The sequence below is a fragment of the Mirounga angustirostris genome, unplaced genomic scaffold, assembly GCF_029215605.1.
Source record: "Mirounga angustirostris isolate CCGP_5_RB_7025 unplaced genomic scaffold, mMirAng1.0.hap1 SCAF_3, whole genome shotgun sequence".
NCBI lineage: Eukaryota > Metazoa > Chordata > Mammalia > Carnivora > Phocidae > Mirounga > Mirounga angustirostris.
The window spans coordinates 179,987,810-180,001,381 of record NW_026991711.1 but is presented as its reverse complement, the minus strand read 5'-3'; the positions used below and the strand labels follow the sequence as shown (position 1 = coordinate 180,001,381).

General features: G+C 40.4%; 1 non-coding gene across 1 annotated transcript; it reads right to left on the bottom strand.

Moving 5' to 3' along the window:
* Positions 1 to 4,955: 4,955 nt before the first annotated feature.
* LOC123840036 (U6 spliceosomal RNA) lies at positions 4,956 to 5,060 on the bottom strand. Its single transcript, XR_006789860.1, has one exon. It is a non-coding gene; the product is annotated as a U6 spliceosomal RNA (small nuclear RNA).
* Positions 5,061 to 13,572: the final 8,512 nt, after the last annotated feature.

Sequence of the window (13,572 nt, the reverse complement as noted above, 5' to 3'; positions counted from 1 at the left end):
AATCCTACTACTATGGGTGTTCAATAATGTACATTGTAATTAATGATTTTTTTTCTCCGAAACTGAAATGCCAGTATGATTGTAGTGCATTTGCTGAGGACAGAGTTCAGCAGAGCCTCTCAAGAAGAGAACTAAAATAAAAGACAACAGCCTGCTTACCACAAAAGACTTGTGGGTCAATTAAACCTGCTCCCTCGGAATGTTCAGTCTTAGGCAGAGAGAAGAGTACCTTCTCCTCACAAAGAATTTCTGGTCACCTTTGTTGTACACATGGACTGTGGCCACAATCAATGGAACTAGATATTTAGGGTCTGTATTTTATGCTCAGAAGTTGCTTCTGTTGGCATCCTTCATACTTTGTATCAGCCTATGCCCCCTCATAGGCAACATGCACCGTGTAGGAAGCAGACGGAACTAGGTTTTGAAACTGAATTGCCACTCGCTAGTTGTGTGGCCTTGTGTAAACTGCTGGACTGGGCCTCAGTTTCTCCATCTGTAAAATGAGCATTCAAGGAGGCAGTACCTGTCAGGTATTAGACACAAGGAGTTCTCATTCATAATGAGAACTTAATTGTTTTATATTCAAATATATATATATATATATAGATATAGATATATATATAGATATAGATATAGATATAGATATAGATATATGAGGAAGTTTATCCTTATATATAAGGAAGTTTATCCTTACAGGGTCCTCAGGAGAAACATGTCATAAACTGGCTAGCTTTTCTACACGTCTATAAGTTTTTCAATGAGGGCAGAATGGAAAATCCTTACTTTTTTTTTTTTTTGATTCATGATGGCATCTACCTGCTGAGCACATATTTTTGATTCTCTGTAGAAATCCCATTAAAATAATAGTACAGGAATAAAAACAGGAATAAAAGCAAGCTATTCAGAGGGTGACCTTGCAGATGACAGATGTAAGCAAATTTCTGGAAGACAGCAACAGATAGAAGTTTAATAGCTGAGGAGGTGGCAGTTTAGAATATTCTAGGAGGAAGCTGCGGTGGAGAAGGGAACCAATCGTCTCAACAGAGCTCCAGAGTGGTTCTGGGTTCAGGTATGACAGACAGGTATGAGAGAGGAGCTAAAAATATAGGGATGGGGCGCCTGGGTGGTTCAGTCAGTTAAGTGTCTGACTGGCTCAGGTCATGATCTCGGGGTCCTGGGATTGAGCCCCATGTGGGGCTCTCTGCTCAGTGGGGAGTCTGCTTCTCTCTCTCCCTCTTCCCCTCCCCCAGCTCATTCTCTCTCTCTCTCTCTTTTTTAAAGATTTTATTTATTTGAGAGAGAGAATGAGATAGAGAGAGAGCATGAGACGGGGGAGGGGAAGAGGGAGAAGCAGACTCCCTGCTGAGCAGCGAGCCCAATGCGGGACTCGATCCTGGGACTCCAGAATCATGACCTGAGCCGAAGGCAGTCACTTAACCAACTGAGCCACCCAGGTGCTCTCTCTCTCTCTCTCCTTCAAATAAATAAATAAAATCTTTCAAAGAAAGACATAGTACTCATAGAAAGTACTTATATAAGGGGACCCTCAGAAAGCAAGAATGAAACTTCAGGTCATAGGCTAAGTACTGGGGATGCAATATACAGCATGGTGACTATAGTTTACAACATTGTATTGTGTAATCTTCAAGTTGCTAAGAGAGTAAATCTTAAAAGAAATCATCATAAGAAAAAAATTGTAAGTATGTGGTGACAGACGTTACCTGAACTTATTGTGGTGATCATTTTGCAACACATACATATATCAAATCATTATGTTGTACACTGTAAACTAATATAGCATTATATATCAGTTATATCTCAATCTAAAAAAAGAAAACAAGAATCAGCTCTTTGAAATAAGAAAATTTGGTAATAAAAAATTTAAAATCAAAGGAATAATTGGAAGATAAAGTCAGAGAATTTTCCCTCCCAAGAAATAACAGTAACAACAAATCCTCAAAGAAATAGATAATAGGGGGTGCCTGGGTAGCTCAGTCGTTAAGCGTCTGCCTTCGGCTCAGGTCATGGTCCCAGGGTCCTGGGATTGAGCCCTGCATCAGGCTCTGTGCTCTGCTGGGAGCCTGCTTCTCCCTCTCCCACTCCCCCTGCTTGTGTTCCCTCTCTTGCTGTCTCTCTCTGTCAAATAAATAAATAAAATCTTAAAAAAAAAAAGAGAGAGATAATAGGAGAAAAAAAAGAGACACAGAGGATCAATCCATTCCACTAATAAAAATTCTAATAAGGGGGACCTTCGCAAGCCAAGGAGACTAAATGAAAAAAGCATGTCCAGTGTTTTATTTCCATTATATTATTCTTTATGCCCCTTCATATGTCTTAAATATTTCCTAATTTTTAAAGACCCAGGCTCAGATATATCACTGTGAAATTTCGGGGCACCAAGAATAAAAGAATATTCTAAATCTTCCAGAGAACAACAACAGGTCACCCTCGGGAAATAAAACTCAACTGCATTAGCCTTCTCAGCAGCTAATTTCTGAGGAAAAATAGTTTTGAATCAAGGGTACCATACAAACTCTATCAACTTAGAATGGGAAATGGTCATTTTCTTTTTATGACATGCAAGAACTCACAGAGTTTAGGTTACACTATTTCTGAAGAATTTACCTGAAGGTGAACACCAAGACAAAGAATGATAAGGGATCTAAGAAACCATGTCACTAACCAGGCATCTAATGAAAGCACACTTCAAGGTGACACTTGAGCAGCTATTCTGAAAAAAAAAAATCAGTCCATGTTAGAATGTGAAACCAGAGCACTCCAAGGGGACACTCTCCAAGATATAGGAGAAGGAGAAGAAAAAATTCAATCAACAGAATCAATAAGATATGCAAATAACAGTGAATAAAGCCCATTATTTTTCATTCGCCAGCAACAATAAGAGAGAAAGCAATCAGAAAGTAGGAAAAAAATCAATTAAAAAATCACAATTCAGGGGCACTGGGGTGGCTCAGTCGGTTAAGCATCTGCCTTGGGCTCAGGTCATGATCCCAGGCTCCTGGGATGGAGGCCGCATCGGGCTCCCTGCTCAGCAGGGAGTCTGCTTCTCCCTCTCCCTCTGCCCCTCCACCCTGGCTTTTGTGCTCTCTCTCTCTCTCAAATAAATAAAATCTTAAAAAAAAAAACACAATTCAAATCTACAGCAACTAAACTGGAGTGTGGTTCTGAATAACGGACAGAATATAAGAAAGGAGAAGACATTTGACCTTGATGCCTAGAACATTTCCCTTGGGGAGGTTCAAGTTTCATGACAATGAAACCACAAGGAGGTATGTTCGAAGCACATGACATGGGTCTCTGATAAACCAGTCATGACTCATAGAAGAGGGAACGCTGTTTTTTTCCATTTCAATACGTAGAACCAACCTTTAGACAAAGTTAATTATGATTACCACAGAATAGAAATTTATCAACATTGACATAAAGGTTAGAGAACAGTGAACAGAGGTCAGGAAATAAGGGAGGGAAGAGATGAGGAAGAAAGGATAAGGGTGTTAATATTCTCATCATAAAAGGAGCAATCACGAGAGCCTTTGAAAACCAATGGAATAAGACATAGTTTTTAGCATATTATTTACAGTTACAAAGAAACTAAAAATAGAAATACAAAAATACAAATTGGGACAATGGAGGAACTAAATCTTTACCCACGATAGCAGAAAATCCATATTTAATATCCAGAGTTGACAGATCAAGAAGTGGCGATGTAAGTATGTAATTTAGAGATGCATTAGGTAACCACTAACAGAACTTACAACGTAAATGATTAACAGGGCTGCTTCAGGAGAGACAGGCTGGAAGTGAGGAGCACTGATGTGGGGGGTCTTTTCTCATAATAAGTTGTTCTGAGCTATTTCAATTTTTTAGCTGTGTGCTTTATGGCTTGGATTAAAAAAATACATTTTAAGGGCGCCTGGGTGGCTCAGATGGTTAAGCGTCTGCCTTCGGCTCGGGTCATGATCTCAGGGTCCTGGGATCGAGTCCCGCATCGGGCTTCCTGCTCCTTGGGAGCCTGCTTCTCCCTCTGCCTCTCTCTCTCATGAATAAATAAGTGAAATCTTTAAAAAAAAAAAATACATTTTAAGAGTCTAAATTATGATATTTTACTCCCTTTTCAGAAAATAATTTAACAGGGACTCTAAAAACTCTAGGCCTCTACTAAGTACATACTCTCCACAGCTGTAATGAAATAAAACCGAGGTTCAAAATCATTCGTATCATTGTTTTGAGATACCGATATGCCTTTGTGAATGAAAAATAACACTGTGTTCTATGGGCGCCTGGGTGGCTCAGATGGTTGAGCGTCTGCCTTCGGCTCAGGTCATGGGATCGAGTCCCGCATCGGGCTTCCCGCTCCTTGGGAGCCTGCTTCTCCCTCTGTTTCTCTCTGTCTCTCATGAATAAATAAATAAAATCTTAAAAAAAAAAAAAAAAAGAAAGAAAAATAACACTGTGTTCTAAACAGTCTCAATGTTGAGTTTAATCTTATTTTTATTAAAAAAACATTTTATTTATTTGACAGAGAGAGAGCACAAGCAGGGGAATGGCAGAGGGAGAGGGAGAAGCAGGCTCCCCACTGAGCAGGGAGCCCCACATGGGGCTCAATCCCAGGACCCTGGGATCATGACCTGAGCCGAAGGCAGACGCTTAACCGACTGAGCCACCCCAGCACCCCCTTATTTTAATTTTTAAAATTTTTGATTGAAAACATCTGACGAAGACAATGACTCCTTCCTACCCAAATATTTAATTAAACTAGAAGATCTTTTTCCTTACACAACTTCTTGTGAATTTACAAGGTCCTCAAAGTTTGGCAAAATCAAAGAAAATGTTTCACTCTGATTCTTAAGAGAGGCTAATAAAAAGAACTGAGGGGGGAATCTGCACTTTTTATTTATTTATTTATTTATTTATTTATTTATTTATTTATTTATTTATTAAATAGGGAAGGCTTCATGAATTTACGTGTCATCTGCCGCAGGGGCCATGCTAATCTTCTCTATATCGTTCCAGAAATCCTCACTTAAAAAAAAAAAGTTATATAAGAACTACCAACTTAGAAAAAGCATTCTATTTTATTATTATGCAAATACATGGTTTAGTTTTTTCAATGTGATATCCATATTTTAAAATTTTTTAAAAATCCCTGTATAATTAAGTGTTGTATTAGTTTCAGGTGTCACAATATCTTGTTTTTTTAAGGGAGAGAGAAGGAGTCCTAGGTCTTTTTTTTTTTTTTTTATGAATTAAAACGTAGTTTGCAAGTTGCAGGTTTCTTCTTACTTCAAATAGGCCGATTAAAATGTAACCTAATGATACTTATCACAGGGTGGGTTTTCCAGAAGCAGATACTGAAACCAAGTCTGGGGTTCAAGATGTTCACTGGGGATCAATATTGGTGAAAGCTTGTGGGAAGAACTGGGCAGAGGGGGAAAAGGAGCTGCAGGCCTTATAAAGCCCCTGGACGGGTGGAGAGCTACAGAGCAAGCAACGGCTATTAAAGTTGTCCCTCAGTGGACTGAACTAGCCGGGCCTTCATACTCCATATCTAGATGCAGGCTGCCTAGGGCGGGCATGATCTCAGACCCAGCTGCTGTTGGCTGCCCAGGTAGGCCCTGAAGGAGCCATCAGCTGAGATCTGTGCCATGACAGACCTCTCCACAGCTCAACAGTGAACCTTCCTTGAGGGGGATATGGGTGGCCCATCTCTGGGTCTGCCTTCCCACTGACTTGTGATAGTGTGATAGTTAATGCAAAAAAGCACCTATCTCATTACGGAGAAACATGTTTGGTGAGCGGATCGTGGGGTTAGCTGTTCTGGGCCCCCCAACAGCTGCAGGAGATGGCCTTGCCAGTTGTTCTAGCTGTCCTTGCTTCTGTTCCAAAATTACCTTCTCGCATGCACACCTCCATGTACTTCGGAAACATCCTGTTGTCAACCTCTGTTGACTTTGCCTCCTTTGGCTTTGGATCTTGACTCCACCTCTCCGCTTAGTCTCCTCTGATTCACAACCTCATTTTGGACTGTTGCAAAACTGCTTGCAGGCACCTCACCCAAACAGGAGGTAGACAGCCGCAGATCACCAGACAGGTTCCAGAGCACCCCTCCCCATCGCCCCATGGCCCCAGTTGTCAGGAACAGGGCATTAGACGTGCACGGCACTGGAGCTGGGCAAGTCTGAGGCCTGAGCAAAGACAAAGCAAGTCTGCCTTTAGCTGGAAGTGGCTCCAGAGGTCACTGAGCCAACCACCCATTCATCAGTTGTTTCTGCCTGCAACCCTGATTTTCCTTATAGGAACAACCACCCCCTTTCTCAGGTCCCATGGGTCAGTGAGGCTGACCAACCCTGAAGGCCTGAGGTGGTCCTCTGGCTCAGGTCTGGCCAGTCAGATGGTCTGGATGTAGCGATTGGGTCAGAAATAGACACTTGATCCAGCCAGGGCAATAAGACTCTCTTCCAAGACTCATTATTGAAAGGGGTGCTTTCTCTCCATGGGAAATGCTCTGCGGAAGGCTATGTGAAACCTCAATTCAGCCACGCCTGAAAGGGACACTGGCCACAGGAGCCCATAAGTTCCTTTCGATGCCTAAACTAGTTTGAAATTGGAATTTCTATTTGCACCCAAAAGAGTCTGAGCTAATATAAAACCTATGACAATCTCCTTACTAACTGCTGGTGCAGTTGACTTGATGGTGAACTCACCACTCTTGCTTGCACCAAACCAAAAGCCTCTTTGTAAGTTCACCCTTTATTTTGTACCATGGAACTGTGGCAGGCAGAGGCATTCACCCAAATATTGTGTCTACATCAGTGGTTCTCAAACTTGGCAGCACATCAGAATCAGCTGGGAAACCTGAAAATTGGAGATTCCTAGGCCTCACCCTGGGTCTACTGAATTAGAATTTCTGGGTGTATTGTGTATTGTATTTTTAAAAAGCTACAGAGATGATTTTAACCTCAGATTTAAGAGCTACTGATCCCATAATGCCAAGTAATTGTTCTATTAAATGTAATAAATTGGCCAGCTGAAATACGGCCATGTGCACTTCTCCTACACGGTTGTGTCATATTTTTGACAGATCTGGTCCTTCGGTTCAACAAGCAAACATGCATCCTTTCTAAAGAACCTACAGCAGCTCCACCAAAGAAAACTGGAGTGGACAAAAATGAAGAAGTGGATTTACCATGAAACCAATAAAGCTTAAGTTTCATGGCTCCTCAAGGGGAGCACTTGTAAGTGCTTCCATGGCCATGTGTTCTTATGAAATTTATAGGAGTACAATATTTTGGCCCCACAAATGGCTGGGGCCACTGTTTCTTTCCCACTGCAGCTTCTCCTCATAGTTCCCTTTGTGTTGGGTTCTATAGGAGGAGCCATGGGCATTTTTGGATCATGACTAAGGAAGTTGATGGGTTACATCTAGTTTTGGTTTAGTAGGACATTTATGTGGTTCACAGACTCTTCTGTGTATAGGTTAGTTATTTCTAGCTGCACCCTCTACAGGAACAATTGTTAGTAATGGTTCTAACACCCACTCTACCAACACAGTCCACCATGATAAATGAAAGTGCAGGGTCTGACGTGACCCTCATAATATGCCACAACATTAGGGATCCCGAAGACAAGCTGACCCATGAGTGTTACCAATTCAGAAAGTATTTAAGATTCACTTCTGCAACAACCAACCTCTGAAATGCCTTGAAATCATACAGCTCGTCTGTGAAAGACACTTGAGAGAAGTTTTCCTAAAATTGATAACAATCCTAAAAATTGTACCAAGAGTAAGTTGTGAAGCCAAAAGAAATCTTTCCACACAATCAATAATAAAAAAACATCCTTTCACCCATGGCAACAAAACAAAACAAAAATATCACTTCATCCACCATCGTGATTCACCACCAATCCATTACTGGATTGATCCAATCAGAGGAAAGTCTGATTTCTCCTTCTATTCTCTCCATAGAAAGCAGGACAAAATCACTGTTGCAGGAATAGGCAATCAAGCATATGCAGACAAGAATTTTATTGAGTCGTGTATCAGATAGCTAAATATTAAATATGTGGTTTTTTTCCTAAATTTTGAGATCTTTCCAGAGTTCGTCAGCTTCAAGTATTTTGTTGTTATGGTGGTCATTTACATGATGATTCTAAGTGAATATTCAATGTAGTGTCTAATAATTTGAATTATTTAAAAAGGGCCCCCAAAAGTGTCTGAGCTGCAGGCCCACACATGTTCCCCTGGTTTGAAGTTAGCACCTCGCCCCTGCATGCTGGTAATGGATGTGATACCACCTCATGGGTCTGTCCTCTACAGCCACCTGAGTCTCCCGAAAACCAAATCTGCTGATTATTAAGTCAGCAAATGCGCCATTGATGGATTTAATGACTCTGTAGGAATGAGTCAGTAATGACTCCAAAGGAATCTGTGTGGCCAGAGAGATAAATAATACATCATTTAAAGGTTTTTGGACTCTTAGTGTTTTGGAAGAAGCCATTCTTTCAAAGAAATTAGGAAGGAGAATATATCATGGCCAGGGAGAGAAATATATAAACAATCAATATGATTAATCATGCTGGATGAAAGGTAATTTATTTTGCTCTATAGGAAATACTCCAAATCATCATCATGTGAAGAGGGATTAAGTAGATCTCATCTAACAGATCTCGTCTGGCCTGGCTCAATATAACTTCAGAATCCATTTGCTCTTTTTCAGCAAGGGTATTGCTGCAAATAGGATGGTACACCCTTTCATGTGTATAGCGTATGGAAGAAATGGTCCAGTTTCTTTATGACAAACACACCCAGGTCTCCATGCATGCCAACTGTCACCCCCAGCTTTAGCTCCTTCTAGGCATGAAGGAAGAAATCAGTCCTGTGCTGACTGATGTGCTCCCTTGTCCTGTGCATGAAATAAGAATTTCCTGTACCACTGTGAACAAACTCAATATTTGCAATGCAGCATTTAAAAACTGTTCATTTAGGGGTACCTGGGTGGCTCAGTCGGTTAAACGTCTGCCTTCAGCTCAGGTCCTGATCTCGGGGTCCTGGGATCAAGCCCCATGTTGGGCTCCCTGCTAAGTGGGGAGCCTGCTTCTCCCTCACCCTGTGCCACTCCCGCTGCTTGTGTTCTCTCTCTCTCACACTCTCTCAAATAAATAAAATCTTTTAATAAATAAATAAATAAATAAATAAATAAATAAATAAATAAATAAAAACTGTTCATTTAAATTCTCTGCTCTGAGTGCCTTTAGTCATACCTTACATTCATGGGACATTAACAAAGTTTACTAAAAAAAAAAAATTGTAGCCATAACAGTTTGGTAAACACTGGTTTATATAAAACTGAACTGATTTCTTTATATATCTGCAGCAGGACTTCTCATAGCTTTTAACAATGAATCCCTAAGTGCAGAGTATAAAAGAATGTAGTTTGCAATGATTCCCAGGAACCAGTATTCCAGGGATCATAACTTTGGGACATGCTGCTTTGGACTAAAATAAAATGATATAATGAACTATAATGCTTTATATAAAATAAATGCTAAACAAATTATATGATCATGGCAATCACTACTATTATTGTTATTATTAAAATTACTATGTTCTTGGGATGCCTGGGTGGCGTAGTTGGTTAAGCGCCCGACTCTTGGTTTCAGCTCAGGTTGTGATCTCAGGGTCATGAGATCAAGCCCCGCACATCAGGCTCTGCTCAGTGCAGAGTATGCTTGAGATTTTTTCTCCCTCTCCTTCTACCCCTCCTCCACTGCTCACTTGCTCTCTCTCTCTCTAAAATAAATAAATCTTAAAAAAAAATTACTGCTCAAAGGAAACAACTGATTCTCTCTTCCCTTTCTCCTAAGGACCCCCATTTAATTTGTAGAGATCTGAGAAAAAGACATACTAAGACAAATACATTTACTGGTATAATTTTCTGCTGTGATAGTTTTATTTTACAAAGAGGTTGAGAAAATTATACATGCTTCTAGCTATCAAGCTTCTGTCTGCTGCCTTGGTAACTTTCACCACTTTTTTTGAGATTCTCCATTGCATTTATTAAAGAACAATGACTGTCAGGGCAATTTCTATCAAAAATCCCAGGGGCATTTTTTGAAGATATAGGAAAATTCATCCTAATGGATGGAATCTTAAGGAACTCTGAATAGCCAAAACAATTTTAAAAAAAGAAGAAGACAACTGGAGGACCCACACCTTCTGATTTAAAAAAAAATTACAGGGGTGCCTGGGTGGCTCAGTCGGTTGAGCATCTGACTCTTGATCTTGGGTCAGGTTTTGATCTCAGGGTCATGAGCTCAAGCCCCGTGTTGGGCTCCATGCTGGGGTTTATTTATTTTACTTAAAAATAAAAAAATTTTAAAAATTACAAAGCTACAGTAATCAAAGCAGTGTGGTACTGGCATAAAGACAGACCAATAGACTAATGCAATCGAATATAGAGCTCATAGGGGTGCCTCGGTGGGTTCAGATGGTTAAGCATCTGCTCTCAGCTCAGGTCATGATCTCAGGGTCCTGGGATTGAGCCCTGCATCAGGCTCCCTGCTCAGCAGGGAGTCTGCTTTCCCTCTTCCTCTGCCTCTCCCCATTGCTCATGCTCTCTCTCTCTCAAATAAATTAAAGAAAAAAAAATTTTTTTTTTTTTAATTCAGAGCTCAGAAACGAATCCTCACATATATGGTCAAATGACCTTCAACAAGGGTGCCAAGATCATCCAATGGGGAAAGGACAGTCTCTTCAACAAATGGCGTTAGAAAACTGGATATGCACATACAGAAGAATAGAGTTGGACTCTTATTTTGCACCCTATATAAAAATTAAATAAAAATGGATTGAATCGTTAAACATAAGACCTAAAACTACAAAACTCCTGGAAGAAAATGAAGGGAGAAAGCTTCATGATATTGGATGTCACAAGGATTTCTTGGATATCACACCAAAAGCACAGAGAACAAAAGCAAAATAGACAAATGACACTACATCAAACTTAGAAACTTGTGCATCAAAGGACACAATCAGCAGAGTGAGAAGGCAACCTACAGAACGAGAGAAAATATTTGCAAATCATATATCTGAAAAGGGATTCATATCCAGCGTATATAAAGAACATCCATGAGGCACTTGGGTGGCTCAGTCAGTTAAGTGTCCAACTCTTGATTTTAAGTCTTGACCTCAGGGTCGTGAGTTGAAGCCCCATGTTGGGCTCCACACTGGGCATGGAGCCTACTTAAAAAAATAAATAGATTTGTAAAAAAACCCCCAAAAATATGCACAACTCAACAACAGGAATCAACCAATTAAAAAATAGACAAAAGACATGAATAAACATTTCTCCAAAGATGACCGTATAAAAATGGTCAACAAGAATGTGAAAAGATGCTCAACATCACTAATCATCAGAGAAATGCAAATCAAAAAAATAAGATATCATTTCATACCCATTAGGATGGCTACTATCAAAGAAAAAAAAACACCAGAACATAACAAATGTTAGTGAGTGTGTGGGGAAATTGGAACCCTTGTGTACTGTTGTGTGTGTGGGGGGGGGGGGGGTTGTAAAATGGTATAACTGCTATGGAACACAGATTAAATTTAAAAATTAAAAAGAGAACTACCATATGAGCCAGCCATCCCACTTCTGGTTTATATCTATAGAATGGAAAGCAGGATCTTGAAGAGATATTTGCACATCCATGTTCATAGCAGCACTATTTACAATAGCCAAGATGTGGAAGCAACCCAAATATCCATTGACAGATGAAATAGATATACAAAATGTGGTATATCGGGACACCTGGGTGGCTCAGTCGGTTAAGCTGCTGCCTTCAGCTCAGGTCATGATTCAGCTGGGATCGAGGGTCCTGGGATCAAGTCCCGCATCGGGCTCCTTGCTTAGCTGGGAGCCTGCTTCTCCCTCTGCCTGCTGCTCCCCCCACTTGTGCTCTCTCTCTCTCTCTGACACATAAATAAATAAAATCTTTAAAAACAAATGAACAAACAAAAAACCCCACAAAAAAACAAAAAACCAAAAAATCAAAATGTGGTATATACATACAATGGATTGTTATTCAATCTTAAAAGGGAAAGAAATCTTGTCTATGCTACAACATGGATGAATCTTGAGGATGTTATGCTAAGTGAAATAAGCCAGTCACAAAAATACATATACTGTATGATTCCACTAGTATGAGGTATCTAAAGTAGTTAAATCCATAGAAATTGCAAGTAGAATGGTGGTTACCAGGAGCTGGGGGGAGGGAGCAGAGGGAGAGCTGTCTAATGGGTATAGAGTTTCAGTTTTGCAAGATGAAAAATTTCTGGAGATCTGTTTCACAACAATGTGAATATTCTGAAAACTACTAAGCTGGACACTTAAAAATGGCTAAGATGGTAAACTGTGTGTTACGTACTTTTTGCCACACAAACACAAAAGAACAGCGACTGTCCTAGGACTACTCACAGATGAATCGAAGTCATTTACATCCGACATTTTTCGTGCTTCTTCTGTTCACCTTTATTTTTGTTCTAACCAAAGGTAGAAGATCTTTTTAAAAATTTGTCTTGGAGTCAGAAGACTTAAGAGATTATAAATTGACTATACAGGTATGCAAAACAAAAGAGCTCAAGAGTGAGAATTTCACAGTGGGTCTGAAATTCTTTTAATTCAATTTAATTTAATTTAAATTCAATTAATTAACATATAGTGTATAATTAGTTTCAGAGGTAGAGTTCAGTGATTCATCAGTTGTATATATTACCCAGTGCTTATCACATCACGTGCCCTCCTGAATGCCCATCCCCCAGTTGCCCCATCCCCCACCTCCCTCCCCACCAGCAACCCTCAGTTTGTTTCCTATAGTTAAGAGTCTCTTATGGTTTGTCTCTCTCTCTCCAATTTCATCTTATTTTTCCCTCCCTTCCCCTATGATCCTCTGTGTTGTTTCTTAAATTCCACATATTTTCATTTGAAATCCCCTTTCCTTTTAAATTTTGCAGTTGGAGATTAATCACATCAAGGAGCTGCTTGGCCATCCAGCGTCTGGGAAGACTTTCACTACCCAGGACTCTGCAAAGAATTCAAGACACTAGAGTCTCAGAGGCTGGGCCATCTCCTCAACACCTGTGGTCCACTAGCACCCACAATCCCTCTTCTTCCAGTTGAAGGTATGGTTAGATATTTTGTGTACAGCCTTATATCATCTTTGGCCTTTATTCTCTCTAGAGGTCAAGACAACCCCTGGTGTCAGGCTGGGAACTCCATTGCCTTATATTTTCCCGCATTTGGGCAGCCTTTAGTTTTGGGATTCATAGCAGCGATAGAAGCATCCGCACAGACACCAGTCAGAAATGCAATACAAGGGACGCCTGGGTGGCTCAGTCGGTTAAGCGTCTGCCTTCGGCTCAGGTCATGATCCCAGGGTCCTGGGATCGAGTCCCGCATCGGGCTCCCTGCTCCGCGGGGAGTCTGCTTCTCCCTCTGCCTCTGCCTCTCTCTCTCTATCTCTCATGAATAAATAAATAAAATCTTTAAAAAAAAA